Below are 14,136 nucleotides of genomic sequence, written 5' to 3' on the forward strand. Positions count from 1 at the left end.
CAAACTTGTACCAAAGGCCCTGGACCCTGTGGCCACAGAGGTGACTGAGACAAGACCTTGCCCTGGGGTTGGGGGTGGGGGGCAGGGTACAGTCTTTTTGATTTGGAGGGGGGTGGGGGGAGGATGGGAAGATAGGGAGGAGATGGAAAGGGGGAGAGAGGGAGGTTTGTAATTTATACCTTGTATATTCTCAGAGCTTCCATTGTTCTTCACCTACGCACATGCACATGCATATACGCATACCCTGATTGTCCTCAACTCCACTTAAACCAAATCTTGGGGAGAATCCCAATTCGACCAACTGGGGTAGGAGACAGTGGTGGCTGCAAAATATGGGCAAAATCTATTTTTTTTTTTTATAAAAGAAAAATATAAAAAGAGTTGAAAGAACTGGAAGCAGTGAGAGATGGTTGAAACTGGGGATTGGGGTGTGACAGAAAAGAAAGGAGGCTGAGAGAGGACTCTCGGGTACCTCTTGAAGGCTGACAACTGCTTCCCACCACTTCACTGTTCTATGCCTCAATTTTCTCATCTGTAAAATGGGGACGATAATGGTACCCACTTTGTAGGATCACTATCAGGATTAAAGGAGACAGTGCCTGTAAAGTGGTTGCTTAGCACAGACCCCTAAGCAAGAGTTCGGCAGAGTTAGCCACTGGTCTTGTTATTCTGAATGGGATGTCCCTGTCCCCACCCTTTGCTCCTTGATCACTGCCAAGTGGAAAAAGTCACTCTGCTAACATCCTTCCCCTTGAAGGTGGGAAATAGGTTTTCCTAATAAATGCATATATGGTAGAGCGAGGGCTGGGCGGGAATTCCCCTCCCAGAGTTGGGGGGCTCCCAGGGGTCTGGGCTGGATTAGTCACACAAGGAATGTATGGTGTGGAGCTGGGGCAGGGCTGTGGCCCTGGGAGGAGGGTGGAGTTGGGGGGGGGCGGGGAGGGGGGGCGAGGCGGGCCATGCTGGGGGAGGGGGAGAGGCTGGGCTGTTGGGGAGGGCCAGAACCCAGTGAGGGAGTGGGAGAGCAAAGGAAGACCAGTTTATGCCCCGATAACCCGCCTCTGCAAAATAAGCAAGACCCATGGAGGTGGGGAGAGGGGCTTTCAAGGGGCCTTGCCCCCTACCCCTTGCACTGTGAACCCCACGTCCCTTTGGGCCAGTTACCTCCTAGCTGGGACTCATCAGGCTGGACAGCACCTCTAAGGGAAATTGCCAGAGAGGGACTTCCCTGGTGGTCTGGTGGCTAAGACTCCTTGTTCCCAATACAGGGGGTCCAGCTTGATCCCTGGTCGGAGAACTAGATCCCACATGTCACAACTGAGACCCAGAGCATCCAAATAAATAAAAAGAAAAAGAAAAGAAAAAAATTGCCAGAGAGAAAACACAATTTGCCATGGGTCACAGAACAGCATCTCTTGACCACCTTCTCACCAGTCCCCAACTGTGATCCTCTTGGAGGCCCTGTCTCCTCCCCTCCCCCAGCCACTTCCAGCAATTCCAGGGGGCTGCTGGGTCAGGGGTTGCCCATCCCCAGAGAGGAAGATGCTAGGACATAATCCCTCCCCACCCCCACTCCCGCAGCCCTCCGACCTTCCCAAGAGAGGTCAGCGCAGGGTTGGGCCGCCTGGCTTCCTTCCCCGGATCTATATTTACATGCTGCCTATCCCCAGCTGACCCCTCCCAGGCTGGCCAGGGCGGCTGCCAAAGGGCCAGAGAGCTGCCGTGACCCCAGGGATAGTGATCACAGGCACTCCCCTCCAACACACAGCAGCTTCAGGTCCCACAGGCCTGCCCAGTCCCTGGGGCTGGCCAGAGACCCACCCCCACCCCCACAACGTGAAGACCACAGAAATCAATCAGGATCCAACTTCCTGCCTGGCCTAAGACCTCACCCCCCACCCACCCCGTACATTTCCTGCCCTCTCTCCTCACAGATGCCCTGCCTCCATGCCTGCACTTCCTCTCAGGAAAACTACCTCAATGTGAATTAACTGCCATAATGAGGTCTACTGTGTGAACACAAAATAACCTAACCCTCACCCACTCCTGGTAAGGGAATAATGCCACAGAGTCCAGAAGCTTTATACCCAAAAAAATTCCTTGCAGGACTGTCAATGAAAGTAAAAAACTAGAAAGAGCCCAGATACTCAGCAATAGGAGGGCTGTTAGTAAATTACAGGGAGTTAGAGCAATATAATGGACTATTAGGCAGGCCCTAAAAATAATGGGCTTCCCTGGTGGCTCAGATGGTAAAGCGTCTGTCTGCAATGCGGGAGACCCAGGTTCCATCCCTGGATTGGGAAGATCCCCTGGAGAAGGAAGTGGCAGCCCACTCCACTACTCTTGCCTGGAAAATCCCATGGATGGAGGAGCCTGGTAGGCTACAGTCCATGGGGTAGCAAAGAGTTGGACACGACTAAGTAACTTCACATTCATTCATTCAAAAATAATGGTGATGATGAAGAATCAATTGGATCACCTTAGTTTAGTCAAGGGATCCTGAGCATCTGAGACCAAGCTGTTTGAAATTCCAGCTAAGAACCACAATCCTGGGCTCAGTTTTCTGCATCTGTAAAATGGAGACCAGGACACGGGACTGACCTCACTCACAATGTTACTGAGAGGATGAATCGAGATCACACACCAGTGAGTCCTAGCTCAGTGCTGGCACTCAGTAAGCAGAAGGGCATTCCTGTTTCTAAGGGAGGCATATGGTGATGTGGCCATCATGGTGACAGCCAGGTGGAAAAGTAAGGTGGGCACAGGAAGGAAGGGGAGAGGCGTAGACAGAAATAATTAAAATGCCATAGTGGTAGAGGTATCAGTTCAGTTCAATAAGGGGTATCAATTTCTTTCTGGTTTTTTTTTTTAATTATTTGTTTTTGGCTGTGTTGGGTCTTTGTGGCTGTGTGCAGGCTTTCTCTAGTTGCAGCGAGTGGAGGGGCTATTCTCTAGTTGTGGTGTGAGGGCTTCTCATTGTAGTGGCTTCTCTTGTTTCAGAGCATGCGCTCTAGGATTCAAGGGCTGAGTTGCCCCGAGGCATGTGGGACCATGCCAGACCGGGGATCTAGCAGGCAGATTGTTAACCACAGGACCACCAGGGAAGTCCTCCTCCTTCTATAGGACTTTAGGTGCAAAAAGTTAATTATCCTCCTGAGGACAAATGGGATTTTCATTGATCACTCTTGTTTTCTCTCTTCTATCCTTCCTTCCCCTTTGTCTTCATTTTCTACTTAAAAAAAATAAAAGGAAACCATGGCAGGTTTTTTTAAAAAATTAATAAATTTGTTTATTTTTATGTCTGTGTTGGGTTTTAGTTGCAGCACAAAGAATCTTCATTGCAGCACATGGACTCCCTACTCGTGTGTGCTCAGGCATAGCTGCCTCGCCGCATGTGGGATCTTAGTTCCCTGACCAGGGCTTAAAACTGCGCCTCCTGCACTGGAAGCAGAGTCATAACCACTGAAACGCCAAGGACTAGGTGAACACAGTCTTGAAAATACATATCAAAATTGATGCCATTTTGTTTTACTATGAAATTTTTACTACATACACAAAAACAGAGACAATAGTACAGCAACCCCCCATATATTCATCTCTCAGATTCAAAACTTATCAAGATTTTACCTTAAAATCTTGCTTAAATCCCTGCCTATAACGCATTTGTTTCATCTTTTTCCCCTCTGCTGAACCACTAGAAAGTAAATTTCATACATTGTGCCATTTTACCCCTATATTTTTCAGCTATGCATACCCCCAACATTATACATTTTCTTGCCCAACTGCACCACCATCATCTCTATCCAATCCAGAACCAGATTCTCAGAATGTCTGTTTTCAGTTGGTTTGGGGTGTGTGTGTGAGTGTGTGTGTATATGTGTGTTGGGCTGCACCCTACTGGGCTACACATGCTCTGCTTGCCCAGCTTCAATTCTAGAGAAAGAGTCTGGAGTCAGCAATAGGCACATCAGTGGTTTAATGGATGGGGGAGCTTACACGTCTGAAGCAAAGTCCTAGAGCAACACCCTACCATGTATAGCGGACAGTAGGCAGGACTTGGCTGCAGTCTTTGTCCCAAAGGGGAAGAGGAGATTGCCAATTGTGGGGGGAATTGGCATCTGGTTTGTCGTTAGTTACCAGGGAAACCAGCAGAGAGGCATGCCCCTCACTGCCCTTTTGATAAGCTATCACTAGCTGGGCCCTGGGGCAAGTACGTAGGAAGGTCAATCATGTGAGTAGGGTGCAAGTGAAGCAGGCACTGGTCGGGCAGGGGATGTACACCAGGCAAGAGAACAGCCTTGAGTGTTGGTGGCCTGACCATACAGTGTATGTATCTCTATACATCACTGTTGATGGGGTTCTCAAGGCAAGAACACTGAAGTGGTTTGCCATTCCCTTCTCCAATGGACCATTGCCATTCCCCTGACTCCAGTGGTGTCAGAATGTTTAGTCAGAACTCTCCACCCTGACCTGTCCGTCTTGAGTGGCCCTGTATGGCATGGTTCATAGTTTCATTGAGTTAAACAAGGCTGTGATGGACAGGGAAGCCTAGTGTGCTGCAGTCCATGGGGTCACAAAGAGTCGGGCACAACTGAGCGACTGAACTGAACTGATCTCTATACATTACCAGCACTGTGTTCTAGGCCTTGTTCTGTTGGTCCTCCTTTCAGCCAGCACTATGGTTTTAAGATCCAGTCCGGTTGCCCTGTGAACACTGAGGTGTTTTCATCGCTGTGGGAGCAACCCCCCACTTTGGCCTCTCCACTATCCCAGGGAGGGACATCCAACTGCACCCAACTCCCCTCCAACAAGCAGAGGTGCAGTGCACACCCTCAGCCCTGCTCACCTATGGATTCAGTGAGAATCTCTCTGGGTTATATACGTAGAAGCTAGAAGTGGACTTGCTAGGTCATAAGCTATAAATATACGTCTCCCTTTGACTAAGTACAGACATATTTTTCTCAGTGTCTGCCCCAGTGCACACTCCCACACACAGAGCAGAAGATTCCTATATTCCCATATGATTGATGTTATCCAGCTGTCTGATTTTTCCTACCCTGACTGAGGTATTATCTCATTATTGTTTTATTTGCATTTGTCTGGTCACCCGCTAAAGAGTTTGAGCATCTCTGCACTTGACGTTTAGTCTTTCACATTTCCTCTTACATAAACAGTCTTTTTATATCATTGTGTTATATTTCTACTGATGCCTTTTTGGAGGTTGATTTGCAGGAGATCTGAAAGAGTCTATCCTTTGTTAGTTTTGGACCTTGCAAATATATTTTCCCATTTTGTCATCTCTCTCTTAACTTTGTCCACCTCATTGAACAGAAGTCTTTAATTTTGATGTAATTAAATATACATAAGAGGAAGAGTTTGGATTTGATTCAGTAGGCACTAGGGAGTAATTGCAGGTTCTAGAACCAAGGATGACATGATTAAAGTGATTTACTTGGGAGCTGTATACAGGAGGAGTTGCCTGCAAAGAGGTAAATTGGGACTCTTTCCATGTAGGTGAGTCAACAGCAGAAGCAGGTGGATGCCATCCCAACCCTCATAGGACTTCCGGTCCATATGGAGTCAGGGTTCAAGAGTGATCTGCATTCTACAGGGAATCTCCTCTACAGCAGAGGAGACAGGGGTTTGGAAAGGCTACCTGGAAACATTTACTCTGACTGCTGAGAAAAAGTAAGCGCTGGGCCAGAGATGAGAGAGGGGAAATATCTTGAGAGAATAAGAGTCTGGAGAATGGAAAACACTGAGACATAATCTGAAGATAGTGGGTGAAATTTGCTCAACAAAGTCAAGTCACATGGTGGAAAGCCAGCTGGGCTGGCAGGCCACATGGTGACCTCAAAAAATTGTTTCTTTCCCAGGCACCTGGGCCCAAAGCCAGGTGACAGGAGGTGAGGAAGGAAGGGCTGACAAGCAAGAGAAGCAGGAGGTAGAAGCCATGGTCTGGGAGCTTGGCAGGATGGAACAGGCAGAGAGCTCCCTTTTTTCTGAGGTGGACCAGAGAATGCTTTGTAGGCTGGGAGGACACATTTGTGGGCACCTTTATATTTTCAAATTTCAAAAATAATACATGTGTTGCAGGAAGGGGGACCCCTTCCAGGCCCGGAAACTGGGCTCTTGTCTAACACTCGGAAATGAATCATCCGAGGAGACACATGTGACAAAGCAAGAAATTTTATTGGGAAAGGGTGCCCAGGTGGAGAGCTGTAGGGTAAGGGAACCCAGGAGAACAGCTCTGTCACATGGCTTGCAGTCTTGGGTTTTATGGTGATGGGATTAGTTTCCAGGTTGTCTTTAGCCAATCATTCTGACTCAGAGTCCTTCCTGGTGGTGCACGCCTTGTTTGGCCAAGATGGGTGCTAGAGAGGATTCTGGGAGGTTGTCGGACATGTGGTGTCTCCTTTTGACCTTTCCTGAACTCTTCCAGTTGGTGGAGGCTTATTAGTTCTGTGTTCCTTACCAGGACCTCCTGTTGTAAAACAACTCATGCAAATGGTTACTATGGTGCCTGGCCAGGGTGGGCGGTTTCAATCAGTGTGCTTCCCCTAACACATGCATATCATGAAACATTTAAAATTACAGAACTATTTAACATTGAGAATAAAAGCCTCCAATACCCTCCTCCAGTAACCACTGTTAATAATTTAGACTATTTCCCTCCAGATTATTTATACGTGAACTCTAGTTTTGTTGATGTTCTTCAGTAGCTAAGTTGTCTGACTCTTTGTGACCTCAGAGACTGTAGCATGCTAGGCTCCTCTGTCCTCTGTTGGTATTTCTTCCAGCCATCTTGATTTCAGCTTGTGATTCATCCAGCTCAGCATTTTGCATGTTGTACTCTGCATGTAAGTTAAATAAGTGGGTGACAATATACAGCCTTGCACTCCTTTCCCAATTTTGAACCAGGCTGTTGTTCCATGTCTGGTTCTAACTGTTGCTTCTTGACACACATACAGGTTTACAAGCTTTAAAAAAAAATCATAGAGGCTGAAAGTGGAATGATGGTTGCCAGAAGGTGAGGGAGGAGGAATAAGGAGTAATTGTTGAATGGGTATAGAGTTTGTTTTACACAATGAAGAGTTATAAAGATAAATGGTAGTGATAGTAGTGCAATATTATGAATGTATTTAATATCACTAAAGTACACACTTACAAATGATTAAGACAGTAAACTTTATGTTATACATATTGGGGAAAATAATGAATAAAATAGTGTAGCAAAGGAGAAAACAAAAGAACAACAAAAAGAAGTAGAGGACTTCTGGTTTCTGGTCCAGCATATAAAAAGACTAGAAATCTTCATTCTGTCCTAAAAACAAGAGAAGAACAAATGAAAAACCAACAATTCTTTGATCTGCCAGAGAAATAAGGTCACAAGGCAAACCATTGTGGACCCCCCACCCCAAAAATTGGAAGGACAGACAGGCAGATACAGAGAATCGCAATTTACCTAAGCAGAAACCTGCACTGGAACCAATGTCAGAAGGAAAACCTGAACTGTGATTGACAAACTGCTGGAAGTTTAGTGTAGACATGTCTGGGAGTTGAAAACTCCAAGGGAACCCAGTTATAGTGGGACCCAACCTTTTGTGAGTTTTATATCCAAGGGCTCTACCAGGTCCTCACAGTGAATATCAGAGAAAAATCCTCTCATGCTTCTGACACGGGGAGGGGAAAGGAACCAATTCTGAAATATCCTAGAGCATTCCTTTCTTTTTAACAGGCTTGCCCTTAGGAGAAACTATTTTCTGAGATACTAACCTGCTGGGAGAGGGGGAGGCAGTTGTTTTGTTTTTTAAAAATATTGATGTATTTGGGTTCACTGGATCTTAGTTGCAACATGAGAACTCTGAATTGTAGCATGTGGGATCTTTTATAGTTCCCAGACCAGGGATGGGACCTTGGACCCCCCGCATTTGGAGCAGTCTTAGCCCCTGGACCACCAGGGAAGTCCCCCTGCTGGGATTTTACCAGAGACTAATTTAAGAGAGAATAGAACAATTCCAGCCCCCTGTAGTCATCCTGCCCCACCTGTGGGGAGAAAAACCTGAAAAGTACTGGTGAGGTTCATAATCTAATAGGACAGGCTCACCGAAAGAGGAGACCTAATCACAGACCTACAGAATGCTTTCCCACGTTCCTACCACATTACTAAAGGCCTATTTACCATAATTCCTTTTACCCAGCACTTCATATCTGCCTTGCAGCAAATAACTACAAGGCACACTAAAAGACAAAAAACACAGTTTGACGAGGCAGAACAAACTGGAGTCCGGTAGGGCATGAATGTTAGAATTAACAGCTTAGGATTTTTTAAAATTATGATTAATATGCTGATGCAAAGAGCTGACTCATTTGAAAAGACTCTGATGCTGGGAAAGATTGAAGGCAGGAGGAGAAGGGGATGACAGAGGATGAGATGGTTGGACGGCATCACCGACTCAATGGACATGAGTTTGAGTAAACTCCGGGAGTTGGTGATGGACAGGGAGGCCTGGCGTGCTGCAATCCATGGGGTCACAAAGAGTTGGACATGACTGAGCGACTGAACTGAACTGAACTGATGCTGAGGATTTAATAGAAAAAGTAGGTGCCATGCAAGAAAGATGGATAATATAAGCAGAGGGATGGAAAGTCTAAAAAAGAATAAAAAAGAAATGCTGGAGATCAAAGACACTGTAACAGAACTATAGAATGCCTTTGATGGTCTCCTTAGTAGACTGGACAGGGCTGAGGAACAATCTCTGAGCTTGAGAATATGACAACAGAAATTTCCAAAATTGAAAAGCAAAGAGAATGATGAGTAAAACAGAGAGAGAAAGAACAGGATATCCAAGAATTGAGTTTAACTACAAAAGGTGCAATATACACATAGTGAGACTACCAGAAGGAGATGAAAGAAAGCAACAATATTTGAAGCGACAATGATTAAAAATTCAGACTTCCCTGGTGGTCCAGTGGTTAAGAATCTGCCTTGAAATACAAGGGGCCACAGGTTCAAGAGTTTTATCCCACCCACCAGGGGGCAACTAAACCGTGTGCTATGGAGCTCAGTGAAAGATCCCACATGACAAAGATCCTGCATGCCGAAACAAAGACCCAGTGCAGCTGCAGCAAGATAGTAAATGTATACGTGCGTACGTACAGACTGAGAATTTCCCCAAATCAATGTCAGTCAACAAGTCTCAGATCCAGGAAACTCAGAGAACATCAAGCAAGATGTTGATGTTGCCAAAAAACAAACTCAACAAAACACACATACACACAAAAGAACCCAGGATTAGGAACAGGTATATCCTGTTCAAACTTCAGAAAATTAAAGCTAAAGAGAAAAATCTTGAAAGCAGCCAGACGGGAAAAAACTCCTGATCTATAGAGGAACAAAGAGTTACATTTGACTTTTCAGAAGCCATGCAAGTAAGAAGAGAAGTGTTTAAAGTGTTGAGAGGGAAAAACTACCAACCTGGAATACTGTATTCTGCAAAATTACCCTTTACAAGTGAACAAGAAGGCTTCCCTGGTGGCTCAGAGGTAAAGAATCTGCCTGCCAATGCAGGAGACACGGGTTCAATCCCTGATCCAAAAATATTCCCCATTCCAAGGAGCAACTAAGCCTGTGCACCGCAACTATTGAGCCTGTGCTCTAGAGCCCGGAAACTGCGATTACTGAGCCCACCAGCCCTAGAGTCTGTGCTCAGCAACAAGAGAAGCCACTGCAATGAGAAGCCTGCATGCTGCAACCAGAGAGCCCCAACTCGCCACAACCACAGAAAAGCCTGAGCAGCCATGAAGACCCAGCACAGCCAAAGATAAATAAATAAATAAAATTATTTTTTAAAAGCGAACAAGAAATAAAGATTTTTCTCGGACAAACAAAAATGGGGGGAATTTGTTGTCAGTAGATCTATCTTGTAAGACGCGTTAAAAGAAGTTCAGCAGAGAAAAGGAAAATGGTAACTCAGAAATTCAGATCTACGTAAAGAAAGGAAAAGGACTGGAGAAGAAATAAGTGAATGTAAAAGGAAAACATTTATTTTTCTTTTTTTTTTTTAGAAAAATTATTTTTCTCATTCTTAAATAACCTAACATAACAGTTTGTTCAAAATAATAATAGAAACAATGTATTTGACTATGTATGCTTGTGTGTGTGTGTTAGTCGCTAAGTCCTGTCTGACTCTTTGCAACTCCATGGACAGTAGCCCACCAACCTTTTCTGGGTGTGGAATTCTGTCTCTCTTTTTTTTTTTCCATTTATTTTTATTAGTTGGAGGCTAACTACTTTACAACATTGCAGTGTTTTTTGTCATACATTGACATGAATTAGCCATGGATTTACATGTATTCCCCACCCTGGTCCCCCTTCCCACCTCCCTCTCCACCCTATCCCTCTGGGTCTTCCCAGTGCACCAGGCCCGAGCACTTGTCTCATGCATCCAACCTGGGCTGGTGATCTGTTTCACCCTAGATAATATACATGTTTCGATGCTGTTCTCTTGAAACATCCCACCCTCGCCTTCTCCCACAGAGTCCACAAGTCTGTTCTATACATCTGAGTCTCTTTTTCTGTTTTGCATATAGGGTTATCGTTACCATCTTTCTAAATTCCATATATATGTGTTAGTATACTGTAATGGTCTTTATCTTTCTGGCTTACTTCGCTCTGTATAATGGGCTCCAGTTTTATCCATCTCATTAGAACTGATTCAAATGAATTCTTTTTAATGGCTGAGTAATATTCCATGGTGTATATGTACCACAGCTTCCTCATCCATTCGTCTGCTGATGGGCATCTACATTGCTTCCATGTCCTGGCTATTATAAACAGTGCTGCGATGAACATTGGGGTGCACGTGTCTCTCTCAGATCTGGCCTCCTCGGTGTGTATGCCCAGAAGTGGGATTGCTGGGTCATATGGCAGTTCTATTTCCAGCTTTTTAAGAAATCTCCACACTGTTTTCCATAGTGGCTGTACTAGTTTGCATTCCCACCAACAGTGTAAGAGGGTTCCCTTTTCTCCACACCCTCTCCAGCATTTATTGCTTGTAGACTTTTGGATAGCAGCCATCCTGACTGGCGTGTAATGGTACCTCATTGTGGTTTTGATTTGCATTTCTCTGATAATGAGTGATGTTGAGCATCTTTTCATGTTTTTGTGTCATCTGTATGTCTTCCTTGGAGAAATGTCTGTTTAGTTCTTTGTCCCATTTTTTGATTGGGTCATTTATTTTTCTGGAGTTGAGCTGGAGGAGTTGCTTGTATATTTTTGAGATTAATCCTTTGTCTGTTGCTTCGTTTGCTATTACTTTCTCCCAATCTGAGGGCCGTCTTTCCACCCCGCTTACAGTTTCCTTTGTTGTGCAAAAGCTTTTAAGTTTCATTAGGTCCCATTTGTTTATTTTTGCTTTTGTTTCTAAAATTCTGGGATGTGGGTCATAGAGGATCCTGCTGTGATTTATGTCAGAGAGTGTTTTGCCTGGCTGTGGAATTCTCTAGGCAAGAATACTGGTGTGGGTTGCCATTCCCTCCTTCAAGGGATCTTCCCAACCTGGGGATTGAACCCCGGTCGTATACTTATATACATATATATGTATGCCTATGTATCAGTGAAATGAATGACAACTATGATAGGAGGGACAGAGGAGGGAGGGAGGAATTAGGAATATTTTGTTATTATAAAGTATTTGTACAACCCATGAAGTGGTATAGTGTTTTTGAAAGTTGTAAACATATATTGCAAAGTGTAGGGAACCAACTAAAAAACATAGGGGCAGAAAAGCATGGTATGCCAAGAAAGGAGAGAAAATGAATTCATATAAAATACTTAAAACCACAAAAGGCAGAAAATGTGTGGAAGAAACAAAGGAACAGAGAACAAAGGTAACAAATAGAAAATAGTAACAAATATGAGTGCAGCTATGTCATTAATCACCTTAAACATGTATGGCCCAAATACACTAATTAAAAGATAAAGATGGAAAAAAAAAAAAAGATAAAGATGGTCAGAGAGGGTAAAAAAACAAGACCCAATTATATATTATCTACAAGAATCTCACTTTAAATATTATAAGTACACATATAGATTCACAGCAAAGGGACAGAGAAAGATATATCACGCTAACACTAATCAACAGAAAAGTGGAGGGAGTTCCCTGGTGGTCTAGTGGTTAGGATTCAGCGCTTTGACTTCTATTGCCCAGGTTCAAGCCCTGGTTGGGGAACTAAGATCCCACATGCTGCAAAGCATGGCCAAAAAAAAAAGTGAGGATAGATATATTAATTTCAGACAAGGCCAATGTCAAAGCAGGCAAAGTTATCAGGGATAAAAAGGGCATTCAGTTCAGTTCAGTCACTCAGTCGTGTCTGACTCTGCAACCCCATGAACTGCAGCATGCCAGGCCTCCCTGTCCATTACCAACTCCCAGAGTCCACCCAAACCCATGTCCATCGAGTCGATGATGCTATCCAACCATCTCATCCTTTGTCATCCCCTTCTCCTCCTGCCCTCAAACTTTCCCAGCATCAGGATCTTTTCAAATGAGTCAGCTCTTTGCATCAGGTGGCCAAAGTACTGAAGTTTCAGCTTCAACATCAGTCCTTCCAATGAACACCCAGGACTGATCTCCTTTGGGATGGACTGGTTGGATCTCCTTGCAGTCCAAGGGACTCTCAAGAGTCTTCTCCAACACCACAGTTCAAAAGCATCAATTCTTCAGCACTCAGCTTTCTTTATGGTCCAACTCTCACATCCATACATGACCACTGGAAAAACCATAGCCTTGACTAGACAGACCTTTGTTGGCCAAGTAATGTCTCTGCTTTTCAATATGCTGTCTAGGTTGGTCATAACTTTCCTTCCAGGGAGTAAGCATCTTTTAATTTCATGGCTGCAATCACCATCTGCAGTGATTTTGGAGCCCAGAAAAATAAAGTCAGCCACTGTTTCCATTGTTTCCCCATCTATTTGTCATGAAGTGATGGGACCAGATGCCATGATCTTAGTTTTCTGAATGTTGAGCTTTAAGCCAACTTTTTCACTCTCCTCTTTCACTTTCATCAAGAGGCTCTTTAGTTCTTCTTCACTTTCTGCCATAAGGGTGGTGTCATCTGCATATCTGAGGTTATTGGTATTTCTCCCGGCAATCTTGATTCCAGCTTGTGCTTCCTCCAGCCCAGCGTTTCTCATGATGTACTCTGCATATAAGTTAAATAAGCAGGGTGACAATATACAGCCTTGACGTATTCCTTTTCCTATTTGGAACCAGTCTGTTGTCCCATGTCCAGTTCTAACTGTTGCTTTATACTCCAAGAAGATGTACCAACCCTTAAAAAAAAAAAAACCTATTTAGCTGTATCAGGTCTTAGTTGCCAAGTTGCCCCATGGCATATGGGATCTTAGTTCCCCGACCAGGGATTGAACCTGCATCCCCTGCATTGCAAGATAGATTCTTAACCACTGGACCACCAGGAAAGTACCCAACCATCCTTCACTTGTATGGGCCTAGCAACAGTGTCAAAATACATGCGGCAAAAACTGATAGATCTGCAAAGAGAAATAGATGACTCCACTGTAACAGTTGGAGACTCTAACACTTCTCTATCAGAAATGGACAGATCCAGCAGGCAGTAAGGACATGGTTGAACTCAACCACACTGTAAATAAACTGTATATGATTGACATCTATAGACTACTTATCCAACAACACATTGGTCTCAAACTCACACATGGAACAATCACCAAGGTATACCATATTTGGGGCCATAAAGCACACTTTAGTAAGTTTAGAGGATTAGAAATCATACAGTGTCTATGCTCAGACCACAATGGAATGAAACTCGAAATCAACAACAGAAAGATAGCTGGAAAATTCCCAACTACTTGGAGACAGAGCAGCATATTTCTAGTAACACATGGGACAAAGGAGAAATTTCAAGAGAAATTTTCAAATATTTTGAAATAAATGAAAACAAAAACAACTCCAAATTTGGAGGATTTAGCAAAACCATTGCTCAAATTTATACAAATGCAGATAGTATTAGAAAGAAGAAAGATCTAAAATCAATAATCTAAATTTCCACTTTAGGAAACAAGAACAAAAAGGGCAAACTAAATCCAAATTCAAC

The 14,136-nt window shown here is 44.1% G+C and overlaps 1 long non-coding RNA gene across 6 annotated transcripts in view; it reads right to left on the reverse strand.

The window, feature by feature from the left end:
* The window catches only part of LOC110124777 (uncharacterized), a 29,679-nt gene that overhangs the window by 3,073 nt on the left and 12,470 nt on the right, over window positions 1-14,136 (reverse strand). Inside the window, exons 3-4 of one of the 6 annotated variants that reach the window (XR_011492376.1) lie at window positions 1,165-1,317; window positions 180-323 (exon numbers count right to left, since the gene is read on the reverse strand). The exons of 4 other annotated variants lie outside the window; for them this stretch is intronic. This is a non-coding gene — a long non-coding RNA (uncharacterized lncRNA). The remainder of the gene's footprint in view (window positions 1-179; window positions 324-1,164; window positions 1,318-14,136) is intronic. One more of the 6 variants, XR_011492378.1, reaches the window with a different exon arrangement.

This window comes from Odocoileus virginianus, chromosome 17 (genome assembly GCF_023699985.2).
Source record: "Odocoileus virginianus isolate 20LAN1187 ecotype Illinois chromosome 17, Ovbor_1.2, whole genome shotgun sequence".
NCBI lineage: Eukaryota > Metazoa > Chordata > Mammalia > Artiodactyla > Cervidae > Odocoileus > Odocoileus virginianus.